Source organism: Bos javanicus, chromosome 12 (genome assembly GCF_032452875.1).
Source record: "Bos javanicus breed banteng chromosome 12, ARS-OSU_banteng_1.0, whole genome shotgun sequence".
Lineage (NCBI taxonomy): Eukaryota > Metazoa > Chordata > Mammalia > Artiodactyla > Bovidae > Bos > Bos javanicus.
Window position 1 is genome coordinate 54,181,437 of NC_083879.1, and position 9,902 is coordinate 54,191,338.

At 38.3% G+C, this 9,902-nt stretch overlaps 1 non-coding gene across 1 annotated transcript; it reads left to right on the plus strand.

Moving 5' to 3' along the window:
• Positions 1-646: 646 nt before the first annotated feature.
• Positions 647-751, plus strand: LOC133258687 (U6 spliceosomal RNA). Its single transcript, XR_009740144.1, has one exon. It is a non-coding gene; the product is annotated as a U6 spliceosomal RNA (small nuclear RNA).
• The last annotated feature ends 9,151 nt before the right edge of the window (positions 752-9,902 follow it).

The following is a 9,902-nucleotide window of genomic DNA, read 5'->3' on the forward strand; positions in this document are numbered from 1 at the left end:
TAGAGACTTCCAGGTGGCACAGTGGTAAAGAATCTGCCTGCCAATGCAGGAGATGCAGGAGACACAGGTTTGATCCTTGGGTCGTGAAGACACCCTGAAGAAGGGAATGGCAATCCACTCCAGTATTCTTGCATGGAGAATCCCATGGATAGAGGAGCCTGGTGGGCAACGGTCCATGGGGTTGCAAAGAGTTGGACATGACTGGGCAACTAACACACACACACACACACACACACAAATACTGTATTTTATAATTAACATGGGCATGTCGTAAATGTCTGTGAACTGTACTGAAGGCCAGCGGCTGCTCTCTAGTCTGCTCTTCTCTAGGAAACCAAATGGTTTTGGAACTCACAGAGGATAAGGGTAGTGATTTTTGCTCCCAGACACAATTATTCTACAGGCTGTGATGCTCCATGTCACACACAGAGGGTTTATCAAGTCTCCAGTGTTTGCAAGGACTGTGGAGCCTGTGTGAACCACCGCTTCTCACACAGATCTCACAAAGGTACACGTTTAATCGGAGCCCCTGATTCGTCTCTCGCTTGATGCTGAGGGCTCCCAGAAGGCCCAGGAGGATGAACACGTGAGTTGATAGCAACACACTGGTGGAGTCCTGGCCTCTGCATCAGAAAACAATACTAAGGTGCTTGCTTCAGCAGCCTGTGTACTAAAATTGAAACAATACAGAGATTATCATGGCCCCTGCTCAAGGATGACATACAAATTCATGAAGCAGTTGGGTATTTTTTGGTAAATCAACAATAGTTAAATAATAAGCAAACAAACGAAAAAGAAAACATCTCCAAGACCTGTGTAATCTTAGGGAGTCACTTAACCTGACTAAACCTCAGTTTCCATATGGAAATTAGATGAAATAAAGCATGTGAATATTCATCTGTCAAGCACTTAATGATGCACAAAAGCAAAAGATTTGCTAATTACCCCCATCAAAAGCTCCTCCAAGCCCAGAGGAGTCAGTCTGTCTGATTCACAGAAACTTCCTGTAATATTTTCAAGGGGCAACCCCCAGTATGAGACCTTGCGTAGGTTCTGACATTAATGTATTGTGTGTGTGTGCACGTGCCTCTGTGTGTGTGTGTGTGTGTGTATGCCTGACACGTCTGTCTCCTCTCCGTATTTTACCTCACATCCTAAGAAATCCAGTTACTTACTATATTCCTATCAGAACTAAATAAAAGATTTTATTCTAATGACTAGCAGACAGTGGGGTGAAATTAGCTCTGGATGACTATGAACGTGCATAATGTTCTAGTTTACCAGAGACCACGGACACCTAGTCTATCCAGCAGCCATTTTTCTTCCTTCTTCCTCTTTCTTTGTGGTGAAGCTGAGAATAGTGCCCTTAGGTTTTTCTCACTATATATGTAGATGGGGGAGCAGAAAGGAGCTGCCACGGCGCGGACTCAGAGAAGGTGCAATTAAAAAGGCAGAAATAATCTGTTGCTCTTTTACCGCAGTGTTTCTTTCCTATCAAAGTCACCTCAGATCGCCCATGTGAACATAATGTAATTCAACAAAAATATTATTCTAGGCATAAGAAAATTTTATAGGAGGAAACATATTGGATGAAGTATCGCTCGTGGTGTAATTTTAATTCTGAAAGATCTTGCTAAGAGGGCTTATTTAAATAGGTTCTCCCTGAGATGAATATTTAGGGGGAAAATATTCCTACAGGATGATTTATAGCAGAATTATATGAACAGAATGAAGGACAGAAGAATTTTATTAGAAAAGGGTCTCATTTCCACAAAATATAAATTATACCTTTTAGAAAATATATTGAATTTTATTAATATTCTGTAGACAGCCCGAAGTGTTAATCTCTACCCCTACCTATAAGACTTTCATTATGATGTACAAGGTGTATTTACCCTTTAACCAAATAATTTTAGAGCAACTCAGTGGAGCCTCCAGTTTACACATCCTACAAAATATTTTCATTGCAGTTACAAAAATCTTATAAATATAGGGGTGTCTGTATTCACATATGCATGCTTTGGGTGTTACCATACAAGAATGCATATTAACCAGGAACTCATTGCATTTGAAGTCTAGAAAGAATTTTCTCCAACATTCACTGTTTTTGTTGTTAATGTTTTAACCATTATTGTTAAGCAGAGATACAATCAGCTTGAGGTTCTTCAGTGCTCTGATTAAAATTCTGCATTGCTTGATCTTAAAATTTATAGTTAGAGGAATTACTTATAGTAGATCATTGAGTACTGTATTTCTGCCTGGCATTTGAAAGTGACCTCATTTAGACCTTGGTAACTAATATTTTTGATGAGGAAATTGACTTATTAGGATTTAAAGAACTTGGTTATAAATCCTTTTCTGGTCCCTATCTGACATGAAAATTGAGCCTTTCTTGGGATGGTGACTTTGTCGTAGCAAACAAGAGTAAATTGACCAATAAACGCAGCGTGAGTTTCAGCAAGGACAAGCTAGAATTTACGTTTTGAAAGTGAGGTCTGAGAACAAAAATGAGGATAAATCCAGGAGATTAGAGAGAAAAGACTAGATGCATTTTGATTCTTAAATAAATATTATTAAATACTTTCTTACATAAGTATACATAGACTGTAGCAATCATATATGTCATTCTACTAGGGCACGCAAAATGGAACCCAGACTCTCTGTCTCATTCAAAATACCTGTAAAATGTGCTACTGCAAAACTTCTTATTCTCTATTTATAAAATGGGAAGAACCTGGTTTTAATAGCTGGGCCTAAGTTAAAACCAGAACCCAAGCATTTCTTTACATCTTAAAAAAATATTCTAGTGATTCCTCACTGAACACGAGTTAAGAACAGCTTCTACTTGCATCTCCATGAAGAGAAGAACACTGAAGACACATTTCTTCCAAGTGGCTGGAAATTTGAAAGCAAGACGTCTTGGCATTTCACCCAGGCCCTTATCTAAATCTAAAGCCCTACAATACCAAACTTCCTAACATGGCTATATTTCAAATAGATAATCAGCAAGCTCTTATTGTATAACACAGGGAACTCTGCTCAATGCTATGTGGCAGCCTAGATGGGAGGAGAGTTTAGGGGAAAATGGATATATGTGTACATATGGCCGAGTCCCTTTGCTGTCCACCGGAAATTATCACAACATTGTTAATTGGCTATTCTTCAATAGAAAACAGTTTTTTTTTTTTTTTTTTTTTCCCAATACAGCCCTGGGGAACTGCACATGAAGGAATTCTCTGGTATTTATTATTGGTCAAAGTACCAAACATCTCCAGGTAATAAAACTGAAGTTCAAAGAATACTTTTCAGCACAAGTATTTCTGGCTTGCTCTCAGAATAAATGCTGAAATTCAAGAATCCATAGCCTCTTCATCTGGATAAAAAATTTAAGGCAAAACATTAAACCTAAAGGGCTATCAATACATGTTCCCCCCAAAATAAATGAGGTGGAAAAAAAAGGAAAAGGATTTTAGAAATGTCTCTATCAATGTATAAGGAAACACTAGCATCATTCTCTATCCATGGAATATTAGAGTGGTAGGAGCTCTGAAAAGATTCTCTAATCTACAATACACATTTTCCCATCTGAGGAAACCATCAGAGTTTTTATGAGATGTCGAAGGCCACAGAGTCAACCAAAGGCAAACCAGGATTGGAACCAGGGTCTTTATACACCGGTATATATCTTCACCTCCATTATTTTTCAGGAACACAGGACTGAGGCAAAGTTCAACACTGTCAAAGATGGCAAATGTAACCTCTACTTTGAAGGGGAGACAAACCAAATTAAATCTATCTCCTCCAATCAACAAAACTTGATTCTCTCTTTACATCCTCCTTGGTGGTTGCCTCTGATTTTCATAACTTATCATTATAGATGAACAAACTGAAGCATGACGATACTAGAAATGGTGACTGCAGATAAATCGTCAACAAATTTCAAATCCATGTGTGTTCTTATTTTTTGTAGTCAGTTTATTTTAACTTTTTCATTTATTTATTTACTTAGCCCTCACCATATCCCAACAGACATATACAGTCCATGGAATTCTCTGGGCCAGAATACAGGAGTGGGTAGCCTTTCCCTTCTCCAGGGGATCTTCCCAACCCAGGGATCAAACCCAGGTCTCCTGCATTGCAGGTGGATTCTTTACCAGCTGAATCACAAGGGAAGCCCAAAATAGAATTTAAGATGGCAGAAAATTTACCTCTGTATGCATTCTTCACACCTTCTCTCAAACCATGGTGTGTATCATCAGAAATTAATGTAATAATAAGGTAGCCGGGCCATTTTTCTTCTTAGTTCCATCTGATGACTCCTCCTGGTAACGCATCACTGTTGTGAATAACCCAAAATCTGCCCAAGCCAACATGGAAAGGTGAAGTCACAGTTCCAAGAGATACAATTATTTAATGAATCAAATTATTCACATTTCTTATATCTCTACAGAACTGGCCCACATAAAAAATATGGATTATTCATTTCTAAGGTGTATTCCTAGGTGTTATATAAAAATTTTAGACCTTCATTTAAGAAACATGGTTTCCCCAAAAAGCCTCTGTAAGCAATCCTAAGCCCTAAAATTAGCAGTCTGGGGGAAGCTTCTTTCTGTCTACTTATCATTCAGTTGCATACTTTGGTCACTCAAGCTATTGTCAATAAAAATTTGGAATACCAAAAGAAAAAAGAGAAGATGTGAAATATTCTCTTTGGCAGCATTTGGTGCTTTTAGAATAAAAAGTCAGCATCACCTCTTCTATATAAGCTCAGAACATCACATCCCATGGCATCTTTTCAAATGGCCTGAATTGTATTCCTCGCTTCCCTTGATTTATCCCCCCATTGGCCCCTGCAGGAGAGCATCATTTTTTTTCTCCTGCCCTCTGTCTCCTATATTTCATTTCAGGTGTCTATCGAGGCAATGAAAGATAAAGCTCTTTGCTTTCCCTTGTACTAAAGTTCTATATGGAATCAGTTCACCTGTCTGTCACTCCTCATTAAATTCTTACCCTCTTCATTCACATCCTGATCTTTGCAAATGAACATTTGCTTAATAAATGTTCCCAAGACTAACAGTGCAGAGTGAAAATCCCACACAGCAGTAAATTATTAACTCAGTCACAGAGGGAGTGCCATATATGACTTTTCAGAATGAGTTATTATGTGGATCATCATGTAATTATGAATTTTTCAAGCCATGATAGAGGAAAATTGAATATTTAATATTTTATGGACATATTCTACACTGAGGACATCTTTCAAAATTTTATGATAATTTTTAGAGTGAGCGAAGAGCAGAACAAAAGTTACAAAATAATTGCAAACTTGAATATTTAATCACCAGGGACATTGTTGATTATTTCTCAAATTATGTAATGTAACCAAGGCTGTGAACTTTTAATCATAGTGTATTCAAATGGAAAAAAGAAAAGGCATTAAAATCAATCTATAAGTATGTTTTGGTTGTTTAAGAAATAAGAATACAAAGCTTAATGTTGTCAAATTGAGATCTTAGGGTATAAATATTCATGTGAGAGGCAATCTTGAGGGATTTGTTCTAAATGAGCTATTGTTGAACGAAAACTTTTAAAAATGAACCAATTTTAAATGTTCAAAATCAACACTAAGGAGTAAACATTAAAATATCTTAAAACACTTGACTGAAAATAAAACGGAAAACTTAAATTGGTGTTTGTCTGAAAATTTTTAAATTGCAAGAAGTATTTTATAGTTTTAATTTGAAAAAATAAAGGAAAAATTAAAAGACAGACAATTCCATGCCAAATAACCAATAATAAGATTTTATGAGTTGCCCTATATCCTTTACACAAATTCATGCATTCACATCATAACATAATATTTAGCACTTCAGTTATTACTCATATTTTAACTTTGAAAATTAGAATATTTAGTGATTTCAAATTGTTTCTTAATAGATTCTCGTTGCTGGAGAGGGTCATTTCCCAGTGCAAATACTGATAAGATTTGAGGACATTTGAACTCAGGTTCTCACATGGGCTGCACATCAGCATTGCCTAGTCTTACCTCCTAGAGAGGCTGAGTTGGCCTAAAGCTGAACATTGAGGTTTTTTTCAAACCTTTCAAATTATTTTAATTTCCAGCCATGGTTTAGAACCACTGATACTGATAGGACTGTCATGAAGTTTTCAGAAGTCAAAACTTCATATACAATTTTAAAATCCCAAAGAATCAACATTTTGGGTGCATTGAGCATATGTGAATTAAGGATACAGAGTTAATGAGTAAACTATCCAGCATATCAAATTGCACATAATCTAATGAAACACACACATGAATGTCTACAACTCAGTGTAACTGCTGTTATTAGATATGTATCGGGTGACACAGCAGTGGAGAAGAAAATCAACATTCCAGGTACCAAAATGAGCTTTGTTAAACATGAAATTGACTAAGACAAAAATATGACTCTGTTTCTTGCATTTATTCACTCATTTGTTCACTCAGGCAATTATTTATTCATCAAACATTTATTAAATTACTACTAGTTTCCACGTAGTGTCTTTTTCTTCTTTTCATTGATTATGGAATTTACTGAAAATACAGTGTATCGGTTAGCTATTGCTGGATAAAAAACTAAAACAAATCCAAGTGACTTAGAACTATAGCTATTTATTTGCTCATGGTTCTGAGAGGACATTTAGGCTGGGTTAAGCAGTTTCATCAGAAAAGCATGCTTAAATTATATTATAACTCCTTAAGATCTTTTCAGAAAATTAAGATTTAACAGCAATGCCTGCACTTGCCTGAGAAACAGAATCTGTTTAGTGGAGTGAATCCTTCCTTTAAAAAATAAATCAGATCTATACACAGTAGAAAGTTTTAGAGGAAAAAAAAATAGAGTAACTGTCAAAATGGAGACACAAATTTTCTGCTCTGTCTTCATCCATTATTGTTTTCCAGTGATGTAAATAAGAGAGGTCAGTTCTTCCTTCTCCCATGAGACTCTCCGACTTGTCGACCCTTCTCTTACTCTTTAGGACAAGCCAGGAGAAAGATAAGAGAGTCTCATGTGCTGATACTGGTCTCCAGCCTATATTGAACAGAGTGGTAATGAAAGAGTCAGTTGCTCAGTTGTGTCCAACTCTTTGCGACCCCATGGACTGTAGCCTGCCAGGCTCCTCTGTCTGTGGGATTGTCCAGGTAAGAATACTTGAATGGGTTGCATTTCCTTCTCCAGGGATGAAAGAACAGGAGTGCAGCTATGTAAATTCTAGCTGCTTTCCCACTCTCCTCTGGAGTCCTGTCACTTCCTTAAGGAGACTGGAGACTGAGGAGGTGAGGCAACGGTGAAAGACTTTGTACTTGAATAGCTAGATTGGCAGGACCAAAGTGCTGAACATTTAAAGCCATGATTTTGTTTCTTTTTTCTTTTTTTTAGTATTGTCCTAGTATCCTTCTTGTTTATTTGCTTGTCTATTTGTATGCTTGTTTTACAAATAAGGACACTGAACTTAGAAATTCTTCTATGTCATTGCTTTACTTGTATGTTAGTGCTTTAAAAAAGTTATGATAAAAACATTTTAATTTTGAATACTTATTCATTAGATGTCCAAAATATTATTAAAGCCTTTATGCAAATCTGTTGTTGAACTAAAAATAATCATATCCATTAATCCTTAAAAAATGGATTCACTCAGTGCTAACCTTGAAACAAGGATGGTGCTAGTTTCTGAGGATTTAAAGATAAATAAGATACAAACCCCTGCTCTCAAGAGAGTTAAAAGTCCACAGTCTTTACCTCACCATAAAGACAGGGGAGTACATATATAATTGCAATATGGTGCTCTCAGTGCTAACATAGACTCACTCACAGGGTCCTCTGGGACCATATAGGAGGGGCCCCAGGGGAGACGGTGTTCGCTTAGATTAAACAGAGAAGAAGTCAAGGAGGGGAACACTGACCAATAAAGCTGAAGAAGTGGGCACTGATCACATCATAACCAAAGACTATAACCGTTTTCCACTTGAGCATCGGGCACTGACTGAGACAGCCGACAGCCCATCAAACTTCTAATTCTCAACAGCTCGACTCATGGAATTACCATCTACCTCTAATAGAAACATGCAGTTATGCATTCCTCAATTGTGGCTTCATCAGTACAGGCAGAGTTTGCTCCAAGTGACACTAATGTTAAATTTTGATCACATCTCCTAGTTAAGCTGAGAGTCTGATCAGAAGGGGGGAATTGTTAAAAAACACAAGAGGCTCCGACTGGAGTCACTCATACTAAGCCCACATCACCAAACTGAGACTTAATACCCAACCTAATTGCAGTTTCATCCCCTCCTAGAAACGTAATTTCCAGTCTGTCTGCAATTGTTTGGTCAACAGTAGTGAAGTAATCCACCTCATAGACCCCTGCAGTCCCCCAAAGGAAGGTGACCTTGCCTGAAACAATTCACTCATCACTAGTAATTTCTTTGGAGAAGGCAATGGCACCCCACTCCAGTACTCTTGCCTGGAAAATCCCATGGACGGAGGAGCCTGGTAGGCTGCAGTCCATGGGGTCGTGAAGAGTTGGACACGACTGAGCGACTTCACTTTCACTTTTCACTTTCATGCACTGGAGAAGGAAATGGCAACCCACTCCAGTGTTCTTGCCTGGAGAATCCCAGGGACGGGGGAGCCTGGTGGGCTGCCGTCTATGGGGTCACACAGAATCGGAAAAGCCTGAAGCGACTTAGCAGCAGTAGCAGCAGCACTTTGAACTAAGAGTATCCATCATACTTAAAAAAAAAAATCAGCATTCACTTGTGAAATTTTATTTTATGAAAGTGCTGACTCATTTCTTTTTCTTTTAACCACCTAGTCATCAAGTTGAAGACACTTAACAACCTTCATTTGATCTGAACTGAGAAAGTGCCACAAAATGCTGAAACACTGTAAGCGCCAGTTCAAGCCCGGCTTTCAAGCTGTCACAAAGAATTCCCCTTCTCACCGTGCCAGGGTGTGAGGCATTTCAGCTAGACCTACAGAACTGCAACCAAGCCTGCCTGTCCACAAAAGGAGGAAGCTGACCATGGAGCCTCAAACTGGTGAATTCTTTCTCAGCAGGGATGGCCAACTGATAATGCACAGAGCAGCTGTTTTTCAATGTGACAACTAAAGATCACCAGAGTCTAAGGGAAAAGAAGACAGAGGTATGTGTTATAGAAGTGGAACTGCTGAGGATGACAAGAAAGGAACAAAAAGAGCAAAGGAAAGACTGTGCCTGGCAGCTGAATTCCATTCTACCAACAGAATTCAGGTCAGTGGGCATGGCCCACGTGGGGCATGCTGATCAACACTGGCTCAGAGACCAGCCAAGTAAACATCAAGGCCGGAAGGTAGACCTCACTATCCTGCTGAAATGGTTCTCTTTATCAGGTACATACTACTACCTGGTCCCAGGCTACGCCCTCTAAGTACACTTTCTATGTGCTCTAAGGGTTCCTATGGTCAACAAAGAATCCATCCCTCCCCCTCCTTGCCTCTGGCCTGGATCCAGAATAATATGATATTCTCCCAAACCTAATATAATGTTTTATGTCAACTGTAACTCAGTAAGAAACTTATTTCAGGAGGCAATTGGAGCTGAATAATATGATAAAACAAATTAGTAAAATTCGTTATCTAACTGTTTTCCAGAATTCCCTGATCTCAACTGGGCAAAGACACCCAAAACTTCCTGCCTTTAGTTTCAGGTCAGACAATCCAAGTTTCAATTTAACTCTTTTAGAGCAGCATGCTTTTTAAAAATCAGCATATTAGTTGAGCCCTCACTGGAGAAGTTGAGCAGCATTAATTCTGTATCAGCTGCACTCCCAGTGCCAGGGCTTCAGCCCAAAGTCTGTCACCATTATATTCAGTGTAGCTTAA